This window comes from Limulus polyphemus, unplaced genomic scaffold (genome assembly GCF_000517525.1).
Source record: "Limulus polyphemus unplaced genomic scaffold, Limulus_polyphemus-2.1.2 Scaffold1556, whole genome shotgun sequence".
In the NCBI taxonomy this organism is placed as follows: domain Eukaryota; kingdom Metazoa; phylum Arthropoda; class Merostomata; order Xiphosura; family Limulidae; genus Limulus; species Limulus polyphemus.
Genome location: NW_013667166.1, coordinates 57,496 through 69,534, shown reverse-complemented (window position 1 = coordinate 69,534; position 12,039 = coordinate 57,496). Strand labels below are relative to the sequence as shown.

At 39.0% G+C, this 12,039-nt stretch overlaps 1 long non-coding RNA gene across 1 annotated transcript in view; it reads left to right on the top strand.

Annotated features, from left to right (window-relative positions):
• Positions 1-528: 528 nt before the first annotated feature.
• The window catches only part of LOC111086923, a 61,625-nt gene continuing 50,114 nt past the window's right edge, over positions 529-12,039 (top strand). Inside the window, exon 1 of the long non-coding RNA XR_002611637.1 lies at positions 529-993. This is a non-coding gene — a long non-coding RNA (uncharacterized LOC111086923). The remainder of the gene's footprint in view (positions 994-12,039) is intronic.

The following is a 12,039-nucleotide window of genomic DNA, read 5'->3' as shown; positions in this document are numbered from 1 at the left end:
AAAAGTACACTTGAATCTACATTATATATAAATATACTTGTCAAGTTAACAGGATGTTTCTGTCGTTGAAATATACGTGTAATGTCATGATGTTATGTTATTAATGTGTGTATGTCGTGTACTTTTCATGTATTGTTGTGTACGTATCGGGCATCAAGCTATTATTACAATAAATAAATAACTTAAAATGTTTTTGCTGTATTACTTTACATCGTGTTTAGGTATTAAAAAAGAATTTTTTTCTGGCCATAGGTGGAAGAACGCACACACACTACCATAGTAAAGAAATTCATATCCAAGGGTAAGAAGAAGAAAAGTGGGGAGGGTGTGTAATGCTTTTAGGTTTAATCTGGAGTGCGAAGCGTACTGCGATAGCCTGAGGAGTGTTTATTTCCATAGCATGCTGGTGTGTTACACGAACTGGTCGTTTTTGTAGTCAGAAGTGTGCGCAAGTCGTCAGCTTCTTCCCCTCTCGGTGGATGGACTAGTCGAACCCGACGCGGCGCTTGCGCGTCTTTAGCTAAAAAATGTTGATGAAATGTGAGCTTGTCATCAGTTGGTTTCAGTCTTGTCTTTTGCTGGTGAGGGTTCGTATGTATATAAAATCCTTTAATCTCTTGAAACTTTCCTGCCAGACGAACTGTTCTTTCACATCAGTTCGTTCTTTTGAAATTTAAACAGCCATGTTTTAGCCAGATTAACTCAATTTGATCACGGTGGTCGAGCATCTTGCGTTGATCGCGTGCTGCTACATTATTGGCTCTGTCTGAACTGCGAACCACACGGTAACAACCGTTTCTAATCGAAAAAAAACTTTTCTTTGTGGACAACGATCCACTTGAAATACCGAATGTAAGTTTGTTGCTTTAAACTTAAAAAAGTGTAGAGAGTTGACGTTTGGTGTCTGCTTTTACTTGGCAGCTGTAAGAACCAGAAGTCTTAATCTATTACGGCACAAGAAGAAGAAATCTCGACAACGACTCGAACGTTCTGGTAAGTCTAATTTGTGCTCACACGATTGTTTAGAATTTCTTTAGACACATTGTGTTTCTCAAGATTATACTAGTAAGGTCTCGTGTTTAATGTTTTCGCTATCGACACATAGAATTTAAATACCGTGTATCTTTCCACCGTCGTTACTGAGCATCTCGTCTATTGCTTTAGTGTTTTCAATTTCAGAACCAAATACGTATCGAGACGTTAAAAAAAATTAATGAGAACGTTTTGTTGTAACTGTTAACGTAAAAGCTCCATCTAGTGTAACACTTTAATATTTTTTTTTCATGCTTTTCGCAACAAGATTTTCATAGTTGAACCGAAAAAGATTTCGCAAATATACTCGTATGTGTTGGATCCAATATTTTTCATTTTTTATATATTTTAAATCTATTTTTTAAGCAAAGTTTTTAAATGAAATTTTCTGGTATACACAACCCATTTTTAAAGTGGTGTGTGTAACTAAGAAGTTTAGAATAAAAATAGATAAAAGATCAAACTTGATACTGATGGTATTCAGTACTAGCTGTCAAAAAGTACGGGCACCGAATGCCCGCGAGATAGCGGCTAAATAAAGTACACTTAACAACCAGCTGTCAAAAAGTACGGGCACCGAATGCCCGCGAGATAGCGGCTAAATAAAGTACACTTAACAACCAGCTGTCAAAAAGTACGGGCACCGAATGTCCGCGAGATAGTGGCTAAAAGTCTGCACTTAGCAACCAGCTGTCAAAAAGTACGGGCACCGAATGCCCGCGAGATAGTGGCTAAAAGTCTGCACTTAGCAACAAGCTGTCAAAAAGTACAGGCACTGAGTGCCCGCTAGATAACGGCTAAGCCTATCAAGAAGATGTCACCACCGTAAATACTGCAGAAACTACGGTTTGTCGTTAGATTTATAGATATGCCTGTTCTCTTTCTTAGCCTTGAACCCAACGTTTTCGATATGATTTCACCTGTTTTAATAAGTGCGTGTAGAGAGTATTTCTATAGGATACAGTGACGATATTATCTCGCCCATATTCGTGGATTTAGTCACATCCTTAGTGTCTAAAAAAGTGGAATCGTTATTAAATAAGTGACGATTCTAGTTAATTTTCCTTCCTAGAATGCTCCAACATAATAAACTATGCCCTGTTTATATATTAGAGGTAGCTTCACTGCTTAACAAATGGGTAAGCTAATATCCCGTAGTAACTAGCCAATAGTTTATATTTCGTGTCCTATCACGAAATAAACGTTGGCTTCACTGCTTAACAAAGTGGCTAATATCCTGCATTATGATGCCAGAAGTTCGTTATTAGTTTTATAACACGACTCCCCCCCACCCCTTACTGTGTTTAATTTCATAAATTACAGACAGAATGGCACCTAACTCAGTTTGTTTCGATAAATTGTCAACAATTGCTGTTGACTTGCACCTTCTACTACATCAACCGGCCTCTGCTACGCCTTGGACTTGCCTTCACTTCCCTCATGATCATCTGTGTGTATATGTTTTGATTTTTATTTATTTATTTATTCGCCCTCATTAAAACGATGACCTCTCATTGAACTTAAAGCCTCGAGCAGGGTGAAGGAGGATTGCTAATCTTCGAGCACCCTTGATTATTAATTATTTCGTGTGAAGTAATTAAGTTCAAATCAAAATAACTGCCAGAAATAATATATATACCTAACTTGGCCTGATTTTAGGAAGAGAAAAAAAATATATACATTGAGGGTGAAAAATCTTCTCCACCCTCAAATTCCCGCTTCGCACGTAACCAAGTATTAGTGGACTGAGAGAGCCGATTATCCTGTCGCATGGGGTCTCGTGCAAACCAGTGTTTTCTTCCGTGTGCGTCTTTGTGGTATAATTTTTAAATCATGGTCGGAAGGATGGATTAATTGCCAGATTATGTTTTAAGAGTTTTTAAGTGAGTATCCAGTGTTGAGATTCCGAATAAGTTCGGACATAACCTATAACAAGTTGCAGTCGTGCTTCTACTACAACGAGGCGGGAAGATGGCGGAAACGTGGTTGTGTTATGTGGTAAGAATGATGCGATGATACGCTTGTAGTTTAGTATTAATTTGTTGTAAATATAGCTTAGTCGTGACGTTTTGCGATTTTAGTTTACTGGGTATCTAAATGAACGGTTAACCGTAATTCAAACGATGCTGTGCTATATAAGTCCTACTTTTTTTGTTACTTGGCTGAAGATGGTGTAGAGAGGTGAGCACGACGCCATACGCTGAACTGGAGCGACGCGGAGGTATAGTTCGACAAGATACCTCGCCGTGAACGCGGTTTGATACGGTACTGCGTTCGTACATGGTAAGAACGCGGTTTGATACGGTACTGCGTTCGTACATGGTAAGAACGCGGTTTGAAACGGTACCGCGTTCGTACGGAGCTGTCCAAATCTTTTAGCTTGTGACTCCACAAGATCTAAGACACTCAGAGGGGAACCTTGTGTAGTTTTATTTCTTGCAATAATTAATATTCTCGTTGAAAATATAGCTTTTTTCCAGTGTCAAGGAAGATTTAAAGATAATATTTCTACACGTTCTAAGCCCCCCCCCCCACATTCACCTAGAGACCTCGCTCATCCCAGTTTAGGAACCTCCGAGAAACGATACCGTGTCATGTTGTGAACATGCGGAAGGGGAAAAATTGGGAGTGGTAAGTTGCATACTTTTACACATCTGAACAGTGCAGTACGCGTTTAATATTATTAACGTTCCATCGATATCTTCCAGCGATGTATCGTTTTAAACGCTTTCTAACAATGAAAGATTAGTAATAATTCTTTGAACACGTAGAAACATAGCGGGTTTGCTATAACGAGCTTACCCAAACACTAATGTCTGTAATTTGGATGTGAAACATTTAAAGCGAGTGTTCGGCTTTCGTCTTCCTTTACGAATGCTTGCCCCCCCCCCACCCTTAGTGGCACAGCGGTATGTCTACAGACTAACAACGCTAGAAACCGGGTTTCGATACCCGTGGTGGGCAGAGCGCAGTTAGCCAATCGTGTAGCTTTGCGCTTAACTTCAAACAAACAAACAAATTACGATGGCTTATGCGGAAATTGTGGAGTAGATCCCCACTCCAAGGGGGGGTGGGGGGCACAACTATAACTAGAAGCGTATAAATTGTATCTGAAATTACAATTTTATAAATAAAGAAGTCTTGAAACCTAACGTACACATAATACAACTATTAAGTAATGTAATAAAATGAATTAACATGGAAAATGTCATGCGAAGTACATACACAAATAAATTATACGGGTGTGCGAGAGGGCGCGCAACAAAACGCATGTGTAGAAAGATGGGGCACCATTGAAAAAAGTGTTTGCACCATTGGTGTATAGCACACATTAGACACGTCTGTGGTTTTCACTACAAGCCTTGTTCTTCCCACTATATTAGTAAATGGGATTTTTTATAAGGCGCACACGTTAAATAACATGATTTTTTTTGTTTCAAGGTCGACATGATTTGAGCCCCCGTGACCAATTGTAAGTAGTAATTCGGAAATAACTACACTCTAAGATTTCTATCGCACTCGACTCTCCACCAGGGGATTTGTTCCGCTCAAGTAATAAGTAAGCGAACAAAAAAACACGTTGTCTGCGGACTCATCAACGCTAGAAACCGGGTTCCGATACCCCTGGTAGGCAGAGCACAGATAGCCCATTGCGTAGCTTTTTTTGCTTAACTTCAAACAAACAAAACACGTTAGGCGTCTTTCCACCCCCCGGGTGTGGCCCATCCGGTGAAGGTATAAGGTCACAGCAGTAGTAATACGTGGAACTATGTAGTACCGCGTATGGTCTTACGATGTTCTTTGCCTTCAGGATGTTTACATTCGTGCGCATGCACACAAACTCGAATATACCCTTTGAAAATTACACTCACTCGCGCTCATAAATTAACGGATAAGGATAACACGCGAACAATGTGTATGAAAATATATAAGCTCCAAGAGCGTGACAGTAGTCTTTATTAAATTCTCTCTCTCTCTCTTTCCCCCTCCCCCCACACTTTATGACGAGGTAGACACCAAGTGAACGTAGATTGCCAATAATTCCAGACCCCCTCGCAACCAATAAATCAACCCCGTAGAATATTGAGGCCATTGGACATTTCCCTTGAGGGACCACTTATTAATTACCAGTGGATAGCGACGTGAAACCGCCCCATATAATGTTGGCGTTACGGAAGCGCTGAAGTGCCTAAGTATATCAAGCAGTGGTCGTAATAAAACATTAGCGCAGTGGTTCTAAAGCTATTTGGTCCACAGACCATTTCGGTGGGGTGAAAGACCTCGCGGACAACCTTACCGGCCGTATTCTGTTCTCTCGGTCGTGGCGTTACGCGTCAGTGACTTGGAGTTTTGCACCAGCCTGTGACTACTTGGAAAAACTCTTTCGCACCACCAGGGGTCTCCTCGAACCTCACTTTGAAGACCATTGCATTAGCGGATCCCGTTATTCGGAATGCTGAGTTCCAACCTGTACTCGTTTAATTTGTCATAAACAAGTTAGAAGTACTATTGTATCAAACCCCGAATTTCTCTTGTATCTTACATCAAATAAAGTTATTATTTGGATGACTCGGCTACCAGACACACACAAAGCTACACTGTATACGTGTGGTAAATAGTATACTTATTATTACATGTTTACTGCTGTGTGTTATGTATCCCCCCACCACACATGCGAGTGCACCATGTGTTATGTATCTCCCCACCCTCACACATGCCGAGTGCACCATGTGTTATGTATCTCCCCCCCACCCCCACACACACATACCGTGTGCACCATATCAACTTCTTTATTCATATTGTACTTGACCCGATATATAAACAAACGGTCCCTTGTGTAAACCATCATTTAGTTGGTGCGTACTCTCTAGTTATCGCTCAGTCTACCTGGCATCTTAGCTATGAGTGACTACAATCACCATTATAAAGAGGCGGGTCGTGGCCTAAAGGCTAGAGTGCCGAACTGTGAAGCTAAAGATCCATGATTTACGTCCCAACTCTCGCCCTGCACTTTGGTACCTTTGGTGTGTTATGAGATCGAGTGACGGTCAATTCCCGTTGTTGTTCATTTAGTGTAGTCAAAGAGTCGGCGGTGAGTACTTTGGTCTAGATGCCTTCCTTCTAGTCTGTAAACTCAAAAGTAAAGATGATTAGGTAGTCAGTGTGTTTTCATGAATTTCTCAGAGCAAACAAACAAGAAACACACATGAAAGAGGATTAAAAGGCAACAGATATAGAACTCTTGGTAACTTTAATGGGGTGGGGTGGGGGAATCAGTGGTAAAAATAAGTTGATCTGACGTACCGGTAAGAATTTTAATGCTGGTACGGTGTACCAGCAAAAAAAACAAAAAAAACAATTTTTTCAAAGGAGGCCATTTTGTTTTGACTTAACGGTTTTTGTTGTTCGGTGTCCTGTTACATTGTTGCGAAACAGCCATTTTGTTTTGACTTAACGGTATTTGTTGTTTGGTGTCCTGTTACATTGTAGTGAAACAGCCATTTTGTTTTGACTTAACGGTTTTTGTTGTTCGGTGTCCTGTTACATTGTTGCGAAACAGCCATTTTGTTTTGACTTAACGGTTTTTATTGTTTGGTGTCCTGTTACATTGTTGCGAAACAACCATTTTGTTTTGACTTAACAGTTTTTGTTGTCTGGTGTCCTGTTACATTGTTGCGAAACAAAATCAAACTACTCTTCAGACTGTACTTCATTGATGGCGACACGCTATGTACGTATCAACAATAATTGGACACTGTAGAGATGAGTATAAACAGGCGCGTCGCCCCCCCCCCACTTTACCTGCCACTACTACCCAAGGCTGTATTGGTACCCCCCACTTTACTTGCCACTACTATACAAGGCTGTATTGGTAACCCCCACTTTACCTGCCACTACTACACAAGGCTGTATTGGTACCCCCCACTTTACCTGCCACTACTACACAAGGCTGTATTGGTACCCCCCACTTTACTTGCCGCTACTATACAAGGCTGTATTGGTACCCCCCACTTTACTTGCCGCTACTATACAAGGCTGTATTGGTACCCCCCACTTTACCTGCCACTACTACACAAGGCTGTATTGGTACCCCCACCACGTTACCTGTCACCACAAAAGGCTGTATTGGTAAACCTATGTCGTGTCGCGTGCTCAAAAAAAGAACGTAAAACATTAGATAAATAGAAGAAAATAAAAACTTAACAAAACATTTTGTGCAATTTCGGGGTACAACGCGACACCCACTTTAAAAAGCACTGCTATACTTACTCCATTTCAGACTAGACGCATGCACGTGATTTAGATATAGTTTTATTATATTTGATTTTATTCTAACCTAATAAAATGTTTTTGTTTTTTTGTAATCAGATTTAAGTGGACTCTGCTTATCTCTATGAAGTTTAGTAGCTGTTAACATTAAAATGTGTTTATTGAAATGTTGAATAAAACATATAACCGGTAAGAAACTAAATTAACTTTAACTGTTGCCTGAAATAAAACATATAACCGGTAAGAAAGTAAAGTAAATTTAACTTTTGCCTGGAATAAAACATATAACCGGTAAGAAACTAAAGTAACTTTAACTGTTGTCTGGAATAAAACATATAACCGGTAAGAAACTAAAGTAACTTTAACTGTTGTCTGGAATAAAACATATAACCGGTAAGAAACTAAAGTAACTTTAACTGTTGCCTGGAATAAAACATATAACCTGAAACATCCAGAGGTGAACAATAAATAACATAGCACTTCATTGAATAGAACGACGAATGAACTCGTGTTTTTTTTTTTATCTTTTACCACGGTTTTTACCTTATTAAGGTTACAGCTCATCGAACAAGAAGCGTTGCTTTGTTCAAGGTGTCAGCCAAGTGGTAAGTAAATGAACTGTGACACCAATGAGGGGGGAGCGGTGACACGTGTTTCAAGGTATTCTTGCGCATCTAGCACTAACTACACTGGCATTGATCTAGTTTTGAACGCGCTTTCGCGTACATATCGAACGCGCGGTACACTTTCTACGAACAGCACAATAAACGTTCATTCTCTAACTGCCAGCAACGTGTACTAGAGAACGTAATAAGCAACAGCCAAAAAAAAAAAGGATTGAAAACGTAGGCGGGAATAGGGGGTGGGGGGTGAGAAGTTACACCACATCTTTTTCTGTGGGAAGTGTACACGTGACATACACAACAATTAAGTCAGACTTTTTGCCCCCCCCCCCTCCCCTGCTTGCATTTGGATCCCAAATCCCGCTCATGGTTGCTACGTACAGTTATCAGAAAATGTACAAATAAAATTGATTTCACAACTTGTGAGCCAGAAAACAACAACAACAAAGCAGGTATAGTAATGTGTCCAGTAATTACTTCAAATTGACCGGTTTGTCGGTGTGATACCATCACTGCCAGAGAGTCACGTTGTCCCACCGATAAAAGAATTATTAAAAGATAATTGTTAGTAAATTGTTGAGGGAAGGCAGCTAGTGAACACTTCTACAGTTGTAAGTTATATGACAGGTTATGAAACAATGTCCCCATGAACACTTCTACAGATGTAAGTTATATGAACAGGTAATGAAACAATGTTCGCGTTTTTTTTTTTGTTTTTTTTTGGTCAACGAGTCGGAATTGGTGAATTCTCGAATTCATAAATCAGAGTACATCAGCCACTAGACCAACCAGGCCTCAGAAAGTGGACATCTTATGTAATACAGAATGTATTTATTCGTAAGACAAGAGTAGCCCAAGAGTTGGCGGCAGGTGGCGCTTGTCCGGACATTGTTTCATAACCTGTCCATATAACTTACAACTGTAGAAGTGTTCGTCCGGACATTGTTTCATAACCTGTCCATATAACTTGTTTGTTTTTTTAATTTTGTTCGTTTGCAAAAAAAAACAACAAAGGTGTGCCGAGGAAAAACTTAACCCTTAATCTCTAACGATTTGTAAAAGAGTAATCTGGCTTAATTTGTGAACCAGCAGTTAGCACGTGTTCCTCCCACATGTGAAGTACATTGCCACACGCGGTTTTCTATAGAAATAGTGGGTGCGGTTACTTTAACATGCTCTAATGGGTTTCACTGTATACTTCTATAGATTTGTCACAACTGGTGGCGACCGAAGCGATAACACCGTGTATTTGTGTTTTAAAAGCGCGTATAGCATCAAAATTGCATGAAGAGCGAGTTTACTAATGATATGTATATCAGATAATTCTAATGGATGCCAATGATATATTCAGGCGAAAGTAACAAAATAGAAAGGACATGTCGAGCCCACCCTACTGTTAAGTAGGAGGTAAGGCAGTAGAAACCACATAAAGGACCAACAAAAACGTCAAGCGTTGCATATAAAATACAAGGGGGGGAATCAGTTGGGGATGCAAACTGCGGTGGATATCCTTTTTTCTTTCATTTATATTTACTACGTGTTTTATTTTTCGCGGGTTTTTATGCGCGAAACATCGTTTTCGACCTTGTTGTCGGAATACTTGTTTGTATTTAAAAATCAGAAGTTTCATAAATAGAGGTTGGATCTGATAGGTGGTGTATCCCTACAACGCAACTCTGGAGCCCTACCTCTTCTGATACCTCCATCACAGAGGCACACTTTACCCTTCCCACAGTTATAGTCTGAAGGATAGTTTTGGTTGTTTACTTGTTACGAGTGTTTCTTTTTTTTCTGATCTTGTTGTTTGAATGTTCTTGTTAAAATAGCGTCCAAGTGAGAAACTTGTACTTACTGTGTCTTTCTTTAGGTGTTAAAGTTAAACTACGTGAGCTCTCTCTCGCTGTTTGTAAAACAAAATTTCGAAAACACATTAGCGTATAGAACTTAAAACACTCTCAAACGTATAATAAAGGAAAAACTTGTCGGAATTTGTTACTAAAGATAGTTTTTATATGCACTATCGTGTTCATTAACCCTTTCATTAAGATATGTTCGAAATACAATGAAAGTATTGTTAAGTCAGAAGGAAAGTGGATAAAATCTTTTGGCGTGGGTTTATTAAGAGCCCTCAAGTATTCGGAAACTAATTTTCCTTTGGCTTTATGACTTTTACTTTTTACTTTTTACTCTTTTATTAAGAGCCCTCAAGTATTCGGAAACTAATTTTCCTTTGGCTTTATGACTTTTACTTTAGAAACTTTTGCTATATTACTATCTTAGTTGAGGGGACCTGGCATGGCCTCGTGGTTAGGGCACTCGACTCGCAGCCTGAAGGTTGCGATATGCCCTCCCTTTCGGCCGTAGGGGCGTTATGGTGTAACGGTCAATCACATTACTACTTGGTAAAGAGTAGCTCAAGAGTTGGCGGTAGCTGCTTTCCCTCTAGTTTTTCACTGCTAAATTAGGGGCGGCTAGCGCAGATAGCCCTCGTGTAGCTTTGCGCGAATTTCAAACCAAAATCACACCAAAACAGTTTGGTGAAAACACTCGTAAAATGCATAAGAAACCCCAACGGTAATTATAAGTACTGATGGTGTTTTTTGTGATTTCGTATTTGTTTTAGAGACCCTATAATCAACAAATTCACGAACTTGCTAATATTTTGGTGCACGAATAATTTACTCTTTTTTTGTTTTTAAACATCGCGGTTTTTTATTCCCTAAAATATAACGAAGGATTATAATGTTAGCTTTCTTTGTGTGAAATAAAAACTGTTAATTTATCCATCGATCAGCCTTGCTACTTGTTTTAATGAGTCAATTATCAACCGTTAACAGGTTACGCCACCTATAGTTTTTTTTTTGTGTCGTGTCATGTTCCTTCGTTTCGATACACAACCATACTGTGCGAAATACGTTACTGACACGAAATTGTTGCTATGACTAAGGCATAACAGCTCTTGGAATCACGTGCAAGGACACTATGACCCGTCACGCGCACTTGTATTGATCAAAATGATGTAGGTAGGTAGTTTGGTCGATAGGAGTACCAACGTCTGCTGTAGCTTGTTCCTCTAGATATTAGAGTTTGTGTTTCATTGGGGTTATTTTTACGACCTAACAGGAATTAATCACAGTGATGGGTATTTCTCTGTGAAATGACTGCTATAAGTCATAATGGCACTCTCCGTACTGACAGAAAATGGCTATCGTAGCGATATCTTTATGAGCTTATTCCGTACTAAAGTGTATTTGAATATTTAACGCTTGGTTTTTACGACGTTATTGCATTGTGAACGTATTTTTTTTTAATAATGCTAATAAATAAACCTAGAGCGTTTAATTCTAATAATTTATAGTGTATTGTGCGTTAGAGTTGGGCCCATTGCTGAATTTTGGAATATTAATTACAGAAAATGTTGTTGTAGATAGAGAAAAAAAATTAACGAATTCAAGAAAGAAAAAAAAACACCTTTATGAAACACCTTTGCTCCCACCTTGACATTTGACCCACAATGTTCAAAAGTTAATCAGGTTTAGAACCTTTCATGTAGTATCCGTGCTATAAAATTGGTCAAAATCTATTCGTCCAATCTTGAGATATCCTGTCCACAAAACCGGGACGGATTGGGGCAAACTACTATGCCCAGCTCCGCATCGCAGTAGGGGCATAAAAAGTTGTACCTCGAATTTCAAGTATACTCTGGGAACTCTTCCCAGAGTTTAATAAGATTAACAACTACAGCTCTGACTCCGTAAGCGTTTCTTAAATATATTTCGATTTTTATCTTAATATATCTTGTTAATGTAACAAGAGGCGATATAAGGGAATCTCAGATTAAGCAACTATAGCACCAGTTCATTACTATGTAATAAAGTTGTGTAATAGTATTTAAGCTTAAAGCTTGATTGTAATGAAACTTAATCAAAGCAGTGAGATATAGTAGTTTTTTGTCAGTGACATTATCTCATTTGCTCTAGGGTGCCTCTTGGTTTACTGAGTTTTTTATTTTTTGTATTTTGAAACTAATCTAATGCTGATATTCCATTTTTTAGTTTGTATTAACGCAATTAATATGTTTAATATATAATTTTATTCATTATATATATATATA